We start from the raw sequence: 11,962 nt of genomic DNA on the forward strand, positions 1-11,962 counted from the left end.
AAAAAAAAACTGAGCTCTGTATCCAAGTCAGAGCGTCGAGTCTGGAGCATGGAGAAGGAAGAGGGGCGGGCTGGAGGGGACTAGGTGGGTGTGGGGGGAGCGGGTACTGGGGAGTGGATGGAGGCAGACTGGCGGCAGAGAACAGAGTCCACCGAGGATCCGAAGGAAGGCTGGGGGCCGAGGAACGCGCGATCCAGTTCTCACGGTGCCCGCGAAAGGGCTGGGATTACTGGGATAGAGAGGTCGAAGCAGAACGGCAGCGCTACCGAAGAGTGGGGAAGTGAGAACGGGGTTCGGCCAAGTGAGGAAAAGGGTCTGGCCACCAGCAAAGCAGGGAGGGAGTTTCGGGAGCACAGGACAGCAGGAGAAGGCAGGTTCGGGGATGAATAGAGCCAGGACCGCAGGAGGAAAGAGGGAACGGGGGAGGGGGGGAGTCCTGGAGAGAGACGAGTGTCTGGAATGGACAAGTCTGGAGACAGGATCGCGCGTGGTCAGAAGTAGGGAGACAGGGGTGCGGGGGTGGGGGACAGGAGAGAGAAAAAGAAGTCGCCCCTTTCCTCCCAGCAAGTGGAGGGAGAGGGCGAAAAACTGCTGCATTCGCCATCCTCGCAGCACCCCTAGACAAACTGCCTAGTGGCGCGTCCCAGGAGCCCTCCTCCGCGCCTGGGGCCCCAGCGAAGCCTCCTCCTGGCTCCCCGGCGCCGTGTCCTCGCGGGGCACCTGACGCGCTGAACTCCAGGGTTGCCGCGCGCCCCCGCCTCGCCTCACCTCGCCTCGCCCAGAGCATCCTCCTCCGCTGCCGCAGCCGCCCAGGAAGCGGCTCTCCATGCCCGGCGGGCGGCGGCACTCAGGCGCGCTCTGCAGCCCGGGGAAGCCCGGGCGAGCGCCGAGCTGGGTCCATCCTCCGCGGGAGCCACGGGCCCCGCGTCAGAGCAGGGGGAGGAGACCGCCCCCCGCACGGACCCGCCTCCTCCCGCGGCCCCCGCCCTGCTGGCCCCCGCGGCGCCACTCACCTGCTAGCTCCCGGGCCGCCGCCGCCTAGTCGCGCGCCCCTCGCCCCGGCCTAGCGGCTTCCGCTCCCTCCAGGCGCTCTGTGCGCAGCCGGAGCGCGCTCCGAGAGCTTAGCCGAGTCGCGGTGGCTACGAGGAGGTGGAAGAACTAGTGAGCGAGCGAGCGGGGGCGCCGCGGCTTGCAGTCGCGCCTCTGGAGCCCCTGCGCTCTCTCTCCATCCCGGCGTGGAATGGGGAGAGCCCAGCCGAGAGCAAGGGGTCCCCGCCCCAGCTGCGCCGGCGTGAAGGGGGTAAGGGAGGGGGGGTTGTCACAAAGTATCCAGTGTTTTCTCCCCCGTCACCGTCATCGGCCGCTGCTCCGCCTGGCCTCCCTCATTTTTCTCTAGGGTCTACCCTTTTATCCAAGCCTCGAAACATACGCATACCCAAATATATGGAGTGTCAATATGGGCGAAAGAAACCACGCGGAGAGTCTCTGCGAGGGCATGTTGCCCCCATGCCCCTTGGCAGGAGGGGGCGCTCGCTCTCAGCCGCCGGTGCTGTCCTGATTGAGGCTTCCCAGGCAAAGTTGGGCAAGTGGGGCGGGAGAAGGCTTGCATGTGTCACGTTTCCACCAGTCCTAGCAAGAGACCCGTGCTCCTGAGAGTATGCATACAGCGGTTAACTCCCCTACTCGTTTCTTAGAATGCCCGGGAGTAGGCAATCCTCTGTGCAGGAGTCGGCTCCAGCGAGTACAGTGAGTTGCTTAAGGTCCTACCTTACAAAGGTCCTAGCAACACCAAATCGCGGAAAATACTGGGCCAATCTGAAAATTCTTCCACCCTGAGACTGGATTGAGCTCCAGGAAATGCCTGTTGTGTGGCGTACCTGTCTCCAGAGGCCTGAATGCAGGAGGAGCAAGTAGCCGGGTGAATCAAATCAAGTGCATAATATGCAGATTCTCACTGCACACAAGCTACCCTGCTGGACCCGGGTGCAGAAAAGGAAATCAAGAGGCAGGCAACCCTTCCTTAAAAAGTTTACCGTTATTCTTTTGGGGGCCACACTCCTGTCGTCCAGCTGTGTAATAATAAAGCTAATGTCATGGATTTGTGCTTTTCTGTTTTGGGGTTTTTTCTTTTATCCTCGTAGCTTCTGTCACTCACCCATGAAAATTTAATGAAGCATTTAGGCTTGTTACCTCCAGAGTCAATGGACTAAAAATATTTAGCCTAATGCACTCCTTGTGGAGCCAGTAGGTCCAGGACTGGTACATACAAAGTCATCAAGAGACCCTCCCTTTCTCCACAAAATTCACGACCCATTAAACTGATTCCATAATAACAGCTTCCATACAAATGGAGGTCTGAGCAAACGGAGGCTGTCATGCACCACCTGAAAAGATAGCAATTTACATAGAGACGAGAAAAATTTGTGAGGATGCAATCACACAAGAAGAGTTGATCAGATGAAACTCTCAAAAAGGTGGGAGGGAGGTCATATCCCTGATACTACTCAGTTTCTATCTACTAAGTATGACCAGATAACCTAAGGGTGGGGAGCAGGGAAACGATCCCAAGTCTTTCAAAGTTTTGCAAAGTTCTAGAAAGCGGGGACAGTTGACACCAGATGTGCTTCTACACTGTGTAGGAAGTTCAGGCTTACCAGGCAACTCAATTAAGATTAAGTTTAGTTTCTTCATTTATAAAGACACACTTCAGGAGTCTAAACTCAATACCAAGAAAACAGGCACAAATTTGAGAAGATGTGGTCGAAACAGGGCTGAGGGAGGGTAGAAAACGTATATACTTCAGGTGGATTCACTGAGCTGGATTCGCTGAGCTGAATCCACCTTAAGTGGATTCAGCTGTGATTCAACTCACCTGTGGATTCAGTCAGCTGAATGCACTTCAGGTGACCATGCAGTATTCAGTGAGCTGAATCCACCTGAAGTGCATAATAGTTTTCTATCCACCTGAGGGTAGAAAACTGTTAGGCACTTCAGGTGGAGCACAGGTCTAAATTCTCATTGACTACCAGAAACGTTAAAGTTTCTCAATGCTTTGATGATAGCCTTGGAAAATGCAAACCATCTATATGCATCTTAAGACTCTACTTATAAAACCGGCCGCCTTCACCTGCCTTTCACTTTGTTTGGCTTTCAATTGACATTTTGGTTATAGACTTTGAAGGGAATTCATGACACTGAATTGGCCGAGTAATAGAAATACAAGACTCTATCTGGGCTCAGTGTTGAATGAAGTCCACCGTGGAAACTGGACAAATTCCCCTGAAATTCGACAGGGGTAACAAGCAAAGCTTTTCTTAAATCCAGGCATAGCATGTAGATGCCAACTGCATACAGCCTACTCACCAATGATCTTTCCAGTTAAACTAAACCAAATATTAAAGGAACATTTTAAGTTATGATATTAAACATGTCATGAAACAGGTCACCTAAGAATTAGTTTTTTTTCTTTTGTTCCTTTTAAAATAACAATGTCATTTGTATTATTTGTGGCATAAGAATAAAAATCTCAGTGAACATTTCTTTATCATCTACCCTGAGAAACAGTAAACTAAGAACAGCAAAGATGTATATATTGTTTATTATGTTCCAGACACAGTTATAATACTTTCCATATATTAATTATTTAGCCTTCACAACAGTCCATTGGAGAAGGCACCCTTATTGTACTGGATGGAGTATGGAGTTTGGAGTTTAATGGGTTTGATTCACCTTTGGCAAGTTACCTCTGTGTACATCAAAATTCTCAACTCTGCAATGGTGATGGATAACACTTGCTTCTTGAAATCACAGAAGGCCTTAAATGAGATAATATATTGGACGTGCCTGGCACTGAATAAATGAGTCACCCATAAACACTGATTATCTTTCCAGAATAATTCTAAAATAGTTCATTTTAATTTGACAGGAATTTATGCAGTCCATTCTGCATATTAGGCACAGTGGTAGGCGCTGGGAGTAATGGTGATAAATCAGAAACAGATTCTACCTTTGAGGATCGTGGAGTCAACCGAATAAAAGACATGGGCAGCCTGCATATGGGGAAAATGGAGTTTTATTGAACTTTATATAATTTATAACTATGTACATGATTTTCAGGATATGCAAAGGAGCAGCCTATGTAAGTGCTGTTTGAAACTGACCTATGAGGGAAATAAAAATCAAATGTCAGAAATCTAAGTCCTACTAGCAATTACTGCTTCTCCAAAGAAAGGAACACAAAGAAGCTCATTTTGTGTATGGTATTTTATTTACTTCTATTTATTCCTATAATTGTTTCAACTATAACACTCATTGGCTAAAGTGTAATAAAATTTTATGCTGTAAACTATGGGCTTTTTTCCTTTTCTGTAGCTCTATTGAGGTATAATCGACAAGTAATGCCTGGATATTGTATATATTAAGGTGTACAAGATGATGTTTTGATGTAGGTATACATTAATATAATTAGCACAGTCAAGCTAATTAACATTTCCATACCTTCACATAGTTACTAATTTTGTACATGTGATGAGAACAATTAAGATCTACTCTTTTAGAAAATTTCAAGTACATAGTGCATGATTATTAACAATAGTCACCATGCTATACATTAGATCTCCAGAACTTACTCATCTTATAACTGAAGGTTTTTACTCTTTAACCAAAATACCCCCATTTTCTCCACTCTCTAGTCCCAGGCACCCACGATTCTATTCTGTTTTTGATGAGTGTGATTGCTTTAGATTCCACATGCAAATGAGACCATGCAGTATTTGACTTTCTATGTCTGGCTTATTTCACTTAGCAAAATGTCCCCTAGGTTCATTCATGTTGTCACCAATGGTAGGATTTCCTTCTATTTTAAGACTGAATAATATTTCATTGTAGACATATATACCACATTTTCTTTATTCATGCATCTGTTGACAGTCATTAGGGCGATTCTGTATGTTGGCTATTGTGAATAATGCTGCAATGAACATGGTAGTGCAGATATCTCCTTGAGATACTAATTTAAATTCCTTCAGATATATACCCAGAAGTGGGATTGCTGGAACATATGGTAGTTCTATTTTTAGTTTTTGAGAGAACTTCCATACTGTGTTTCATGATGGCTATACCAATTTACAATCCTACCAACAGCGTACAAAGGTTCCCTTATCTCTTCATCTGCACCAACACTTCTTACATTTGTGTTTTACACGTATACGTATATATACAATATATTCGAGACAAGGTCTCACTCTGTCACCCATTCTGTAGTGTAGTGGTAACATCATTGCTCACTGCAGCCTCAAAGTCCTGGGTTCAAGGGACCCTTCTGCTTCAGCCTCCCAAGTATCTTCGGACTGCAGAAGAGTACCACCATGCCTGGCTAATTTTTAAAAAATTTTTGTAAGGACAAGGTCTCGCTATGTTTTTCAGGCTGGTTTTGAACTTTTGGCTTCATGTGATCCTCCTTTCTCACCTTCCAAAGTGCTAGAAGTGTGAGGTGATGATTCATGATATTGATGATGATTCATGATATTGAGCACCTTTTTACATTCCTGCTGGCCATTTATATGCCTTCCTAAAAAAAAATAAAAATAAAAGTCTATTTGGGTCATTTGCCCATTTTAAAAATAAGGTTGTTTTCTACCACTGAGTTGTAATGAGTTCCTTATATATTTTGGGTATTAACCCCTTATCAGATACATGGCTTGCAAATATTTTCTCCCATTCTATAGATTGCCTTTTCATTTTTTTTTATTGTTTCCTTTGCTATGAAGAAGTTTTTAGTTTGATGTAGTCCCACCTGTATACTTTCGCTTTTGTTGCCTGTGCTTTTGGTGTCATATCCAAAAAATCATTGTGGAGACCAATGCCAAGGAGCTATTCCTCTGTGTTTTCTTTTAGGATTTTTTATTATTTCAGGTATTACATCTGTCTTTAAAACATTTTGAGTTGATTTTCTTATAAAGTGTAAGTATTCAGTTTCGGCCGGGCGCGGTGGCTCAATCCTGTAATCCCAGCACTTTGGGAGGCCGAGGCGGGTGGATCACGAGGTCAAGAGATCGAGACCATCCTGGTCAACATGGTGAAACCCCGTCTCTACTAAAAAACTACAAAAAATTAGCTGGGCATGATGGCGCGTGCCTGTAATCCCAGCTACTCAGGAGGCTGAGGCAGGAGAATTGCCTGAACCCAGGAGGCAGAGGTTGTGGTGAGCCGAGATCGTGCCATTGCACTCCAGCCTGGGTAACAAGAGCGAAACTCCATCTCAAAATAAATAAATAAATAAATAAATAAGTATTCAGTTTCATTCGCATGTGGACATGCAGTTTTCCCAACACCATTTATCAAAAAGACTATGCTTTCTCCTTTATGTATGCTTGATGACTTTATCAAAGATTAGTTGACGGTATACAGGTGAATTTATTCCTGGGCCCTCTACTCTGTTTTATTTTTCTATGTGTCAATTTTCATTCCAGCATCATATTATTTTAATTACTATTGTTTATAATATACTTTGAAGCCAGGTACCATGATGCCTCTGGTTTGTAATTATCTCTTAAGACTGCTTTAGCTATTCAGGGTCTTTTGTGGTTCCATATAAATTTTAGGAATTTTTTTTTCTGTTTCTGTGAAAAATGTCATTAGCATTTTATAGGGATTGTATTGAATCTATCAATTGCTTTGGATAGTATGGATACTTTAACAATGTTATTCTAGTTCATGAGCACGGGATATCTTTCCATTCATTTGTCACCATGTCATACTTCTTTAATTTCTTTCATCAACATTTTAATTTTAAATGTGCAGATCTTTCACATCCATAGTTAAATTTACTTCTAATTATGTTATTCTTTATGATGATATTGTAAGTGGAATGGAGTTTTTCCAACACAAGTTATTACACAGCCACAATTCATTAAATAGTTTGTAGTGCTTGCACATGTCAGGCATTTGGGAATGTTTCTATATAAATAAAGCTCTCAACACAATTTTTAATAAGGTTCAGTAGGAATGCTCCTACCAAGCTTAATAGAGATATAATATGCCCATAGTAAACTAACATAGAATGCACATGATTTCAAAGGTATGTACTTCTTTCATTCTCCCTTTCATTCAAGTTCATGTTTATACTCAGATTCTATATTTTAATAAGAAAGGTCTATCCTTATTTTAAAAATATCTTTACTGATTGCTTACTCTATGGCAGGCACAATGTTAGGCATTGGAAGAGAAAGAACCAACCAACAAACAGAAACTTGTCCTGAAACAACTCATAGCCAAGTGAAGGAAACACATAATCATATTACATTAAGATGAATGCTGTGACAATGCCAAGTACAGGATGCTAAGGGAGCAGCAAATGGGGAATTTAACCCATGGTAGCATGTCAAGAGGAGTTCATGAAGGAAGTGATGTCACCTGAAAGATAACTGGGTAATCAGGTGAAGCAAGAAAAGGTATTTCAAGCCAAAAAAGAAAAAAAAAGAAAAAGAAAAAAGATAGAATGTAAAAAGGCAAAAAAGAGACTCCCCTCTGAGGGTGGCTATAGTTTATAGATGCACACATGAACAAATTACAAAGGGTCTTATCTGCCATGATCAGAATTTTTAAATTTAGAGTGAAAACAAAATGATCCACTTACACACACACACACACACACACACACATACACACACACACAGCAAATATATATATATATATATATATATATTTTGCAAACCTTGTTTTAACTACATTTCAAATACTTTTCTTGGCCTGGACATAAGTAAATTGTCTGATAGCTGTTTCTCTTCTGAGGTCAAAAAAGCAATGAAAAAATATTTCTATGCGGCTTCATCAAAATAGAACATCTCTTCTTTTATGATATCAGCCTTGCTCGATTCCAGCAAAAGGCTGTGTGGCAGCATTACTAAACTTGACTCTGGTTTACAACAGCTATAAATAGCACTCCGTTCATTTTTCCAAGGAGCAGGTAGAGGACAGCAGCAACACAGGCAATCGTATTTATGCCACCAATCTGCTCTCTTTAGCTAAATGCACAGTAGAAACAAAAGTGGAGAGCTGAAGTGATGGTCAAAGGACTCATGTTTCAATACAAACCCCCAATTTTTTTCACTCATAAAGTGGAGTTGAAGGTGATATTAGTGCTTGAAAATAGGAGTAAGCTATAAAAAATGGCTGAATTTCCAATGCTTATAGAGTATCAGAAGCAGAGAAGAATCAGCATAGTATACAATGTAGCTGCCACATATTTTGTAGCCTCTATGTTAAAGATTAAAAGTATGACAGATATGTTTTGCCTGCCTCTCTGGGGCCAATTCTCCTTCTTCTAAAACAACACCTCGATTTCACTGGGAAACCATTCCTTCACTTGGTATTTTTTTTTCCTTTTAATTTTAATAGACCTGAACCAGCTCCAGAGTTGGACAGGTGAGTCGGTGCAACACATTTCTTGACCAGAATTTAGAGATGGCCAGATGGGTAAACTGTGTATCAAAAGATAGAGCAACTGTTAAAAAAATGCTTGCTCTTTGTTACTGGACTAGAAATTGGAAAGTTGTTAAGCCTATAGCTACAGAAACCCATTCCATGAAAAAAGTCTTTGGAAAATTAAGGTAACCAAGAATATGACTAAGAGGGGTGAAAATTGAAATTTATGAGAACATTGTTGCAGGATTTTGGTTTAGCCATGTCAGAAGCCAACTTCCTTTGTTTTCCATATTTTTCTGTTATATGAGCAAATATGTCCCCTCTGTTATTTAAGGTAATTCGAGTTGTTGGATTTCTTTTTCACTTTCAACCAAAAAAATTCTGCTTAATATACCAGATAGCATGTACTTCCTATACATCATTCAATTTAATATGTAAAGCACTCTAGAAAGTATTTATATCTATACTTGCCTTTGTTCTAAGAAAAGGATGAACTCTCACTTTATAAGTTAGAAATAAACTCAGACAGCTTAAATTATTTACCAAAAGTTAAACAGCTGTTCAGACAGTTGAAAAATGAAAACTTAAAATATCACTTATAACAGCACAGAAATAGATTGAACAAAAGTTGTGCAAGCTTTCTTCTCCAAAATTTACAAAACTTTGATGAAAACAATTTTAAAAGATCCAAATAAATGGAGAGACATATGATGTTCATGGTTTGAAAAACTTATTATTGATTAGATGTCACTTGTCCCCAAACTGAAGTATACATTCAGCACAATCCCAATAAAATTTCTAGCACACTTTTTGAAGAATCTGACAAGTAAATTTGAAAATGTATATGATAATGCAAAGAGACTTAGAATAGCCAAAACAATCCTGGGAAAGAAGAGCAAAGTTAGAAAGTTTATCCTACCTGATTTCAAAACTTACTAGAAAGCTACAGTAACCAAGACCATATGGTATTGGCATTAAAAACAGATAAATCGGCAAATGAGAGAAAATAGAGAATACAGAAATAGATCAATGCATATGCAGTCACTTGAAATTTTTTTTCCAAAGGTGACAATGCAGTTCATTGAGGAAAGTATTTAAAATATGGTACTGAAACAACTGGATAAACATATGGGAAAAAATCAGCCTCAAGTTCTTCCACATATTATATATGAATAAAATATGAAAGCTAAAATGGTGAAAGTTCTAGAGGAGAACCTTAGGGAGTGTCTTCATGATTTGGACGTAGGCACAGGTTTCTTGGAGAGGAAACAAAAATCACTGAACATAAGAAAATGATAAATTGGACTTTATCACAATTTAGAATGCTTGATGATCGAAGAAAACATTAAGAAAACTCAATGATAAATCACAAACTTGGAGAAAATATTTACAATACATATATCTGACAAAGAACTCAAATCCAAAAAAAATAAAGAAGTTCTTCCAATTAATAGTGAAAAGACAACATAATTTTAATGAACAGAAAACTTTAACAGACAATTCACCAAAAAAACCCACAAAAAAAACTATAAATAAGTACATGAAAAGATGCTCAATATCACTGATCCAGAGGAGTATGCAGAGAGAACTGTAATAAGACACCACACTCACTAAGATGGCTAAAATTTAAGCATTTGAAAACATTAAATAATTGATGAGGATGTGGAGCTTTTTATACAATGCTAATACAACTGTAAAGTGGTATCACCTTTTGGAAAATTACCTGGCACTTTCTTGTAAAGTTAAACAACCACCTACTTATAAATACATGTAGGTATTCCACTTCTAGGTATTTACGCAAGAGAAATAAAACATATGTACACACATATACTAGCAAATGTATAAAAGCTTTATTCATAATAGGTTAAAACTGGAAACAATCCAAATGTCTATGCACAGCACAATGGATACAAAAATTGTACCATATTCATACAGTGGAATATTATTAAGAAACAAATTATACTACTGACATATGCAGCAATATGGACAAATCTTCAAAACATGTTGAGTGAAAAGAGACAAGTCAGACCCCAAAGAGGATATTATTGTGATTCCATCTACATGAGACTCAAGAACAGGCCACATAAATCTACATTATGAAAGTTAGAATACCAGTTGCCTCAGTGGAGGTAGGTTGCCTGGAAAGGGGTAGAAGGAAATTTCTGGGATTATGGAATAAACATATCTTTAATGTGGTGTTGGTTATATAGGCAAGTACAGTTTTGTACCATTTAACAACAGGGATATATTCTAAGAAACACATCATTAGGCAGTTTTATCGTTGTGTGAACATCATAGAGAGTACTTACACAAATCCAGATGGTACAGCCTACTACATGCCTAGGCTATATGCTATAGCTTATTGATTCTAGGCTACAAACCTGTACAGCATGTTACTGTACTGATTACTGTAGGCAATTGTAGCATAATGGTAAGTTTTTATGTATCTAAACATACAAAAGCTAGAGTAAAGGAACAGTATGAAAGATAAAATACACTCTACCCATATAGAGCACTTAGTGTGAATGGAGCTTGTAGGACTGGAAATCCTTTGGATGAGTCAGTGAGTTAGTGGTGAGTGAAAGTGAAGGCCTACGACATTACCGTGCACTAGTGTAGACTTTATAAACACTTTACATGCAGGCTACATTAAATTTATTTTTTAAACTTGAACTCTTTTGTTGTTGTTGTTGTTTTTGAAACAGAGTCTCACTCTGTCACCCAGGCTGAAGTATAGAGGCATGATCTCAACTCACTGCAGCTTCCGCCTCCCAGATTCAAGCAATTCTCTCATCTCAGCCTCCAGAGTAGCTGAGACTACAGGCATGTGCCACCACAGCCAGTTAATTTTTGTATTTTTAGTAGAGATGGGATTTTGCCACATTGGGCAGGCTGGTCTTGAACTCCTGGCTTCAGGTGATCCCTGCCTCCGCCTTACAAAGTGTTGTGATTACAGGTATGAGCCATCACGTCCAGCCAAAATTTGACTTCTTAAATAACATTAATTTAGCTTTCTGTAATAACTTTTTTACTTTACAAACTTTTGAATATTTTTTAACTTTTTGGCTCTTGTAACAACATTTAGCTTACAACACAAATGCATTGTACAGCTGTACAAACATGTTCCTTCTCTTTTTAGTCTATAAGCATTTTTCCATTTTAAAATTTTATTTATTTATTTAATTTTAATTTTAAAATTTGCTTGTTAAAAGCAAAGACACAAACACACACATGAGCCTAGGCCTACACATGGTCTGGGAACATCCTTATTACCGTCTTCTGACTCCATATCTTGTCCCTCTGGAAGGTCTTCATGCAATAACATGCATGGAGTTGTCAGCCCCTATGATAACAAGGCCTTCTTCAGGAATGCCTCTTCAAGGGCCTGCCTAAGTCTGTTTTAAAGGTAATTTTTTTTTTTATCTAAGTAGAAAGAATACACTTTAAAATAATGATCAGAGTATAATAAATATATAGGCCAGAAATAGTCATTTATTATCAGCATTAAATATTATGTACTGTATATTAAGTGTACGTT

The 11,962-nt window shown here is 40.3% G+C and overlaps 1 protein-coding gene across 10 annotated transcripts in view; it reads right to left on the reverse strand.

The window, feature by feature from the left end:
• DAB1 (DAB adaptor protein 1) overlaps positions 1–11,962 on the reverse strand; it is a 902,516-nt gene that overhangs the window by 442,259 nt on the left and 448,295 nt on the right. For 6 of the 10 annotated variants that reach the window (XM_037744067.1, XM_037744066.1, XM_017543998.1 and 3 more), the window contains exon 1: positions 769–930. The exons of 2 other annotated variants lie outside the window; for them this stretch is intronic. The gene's annotated coding sequence lies outside the window, so the exon portion shown is untranslated. Of the gene's footprint in view, positions 1–768; positions 931–1,013; positions 1,250–11,962 lie in introns of those variants that run through there. 2 more of the 10 variants (XM_037744061.1, XM_017543997.2) reach the window with 2 other exon arrangements.

The sequence above is a fragment of the Cebus imitator genome, unplaced genomic scaffold (assembly GCF_001604975.1).
Source record: "Cebus imitator isolate Cc_AM_T3 unplaced genomic scaffold, Cebus_imitator-1.0 Scaffold163, whole genome shotgun sequence".
Lineage (NCBI taxonomy): Eukaryota > Metazoa > Chordata > Mammalia > Primates > Cebidae > Cebus > Cebus imitator.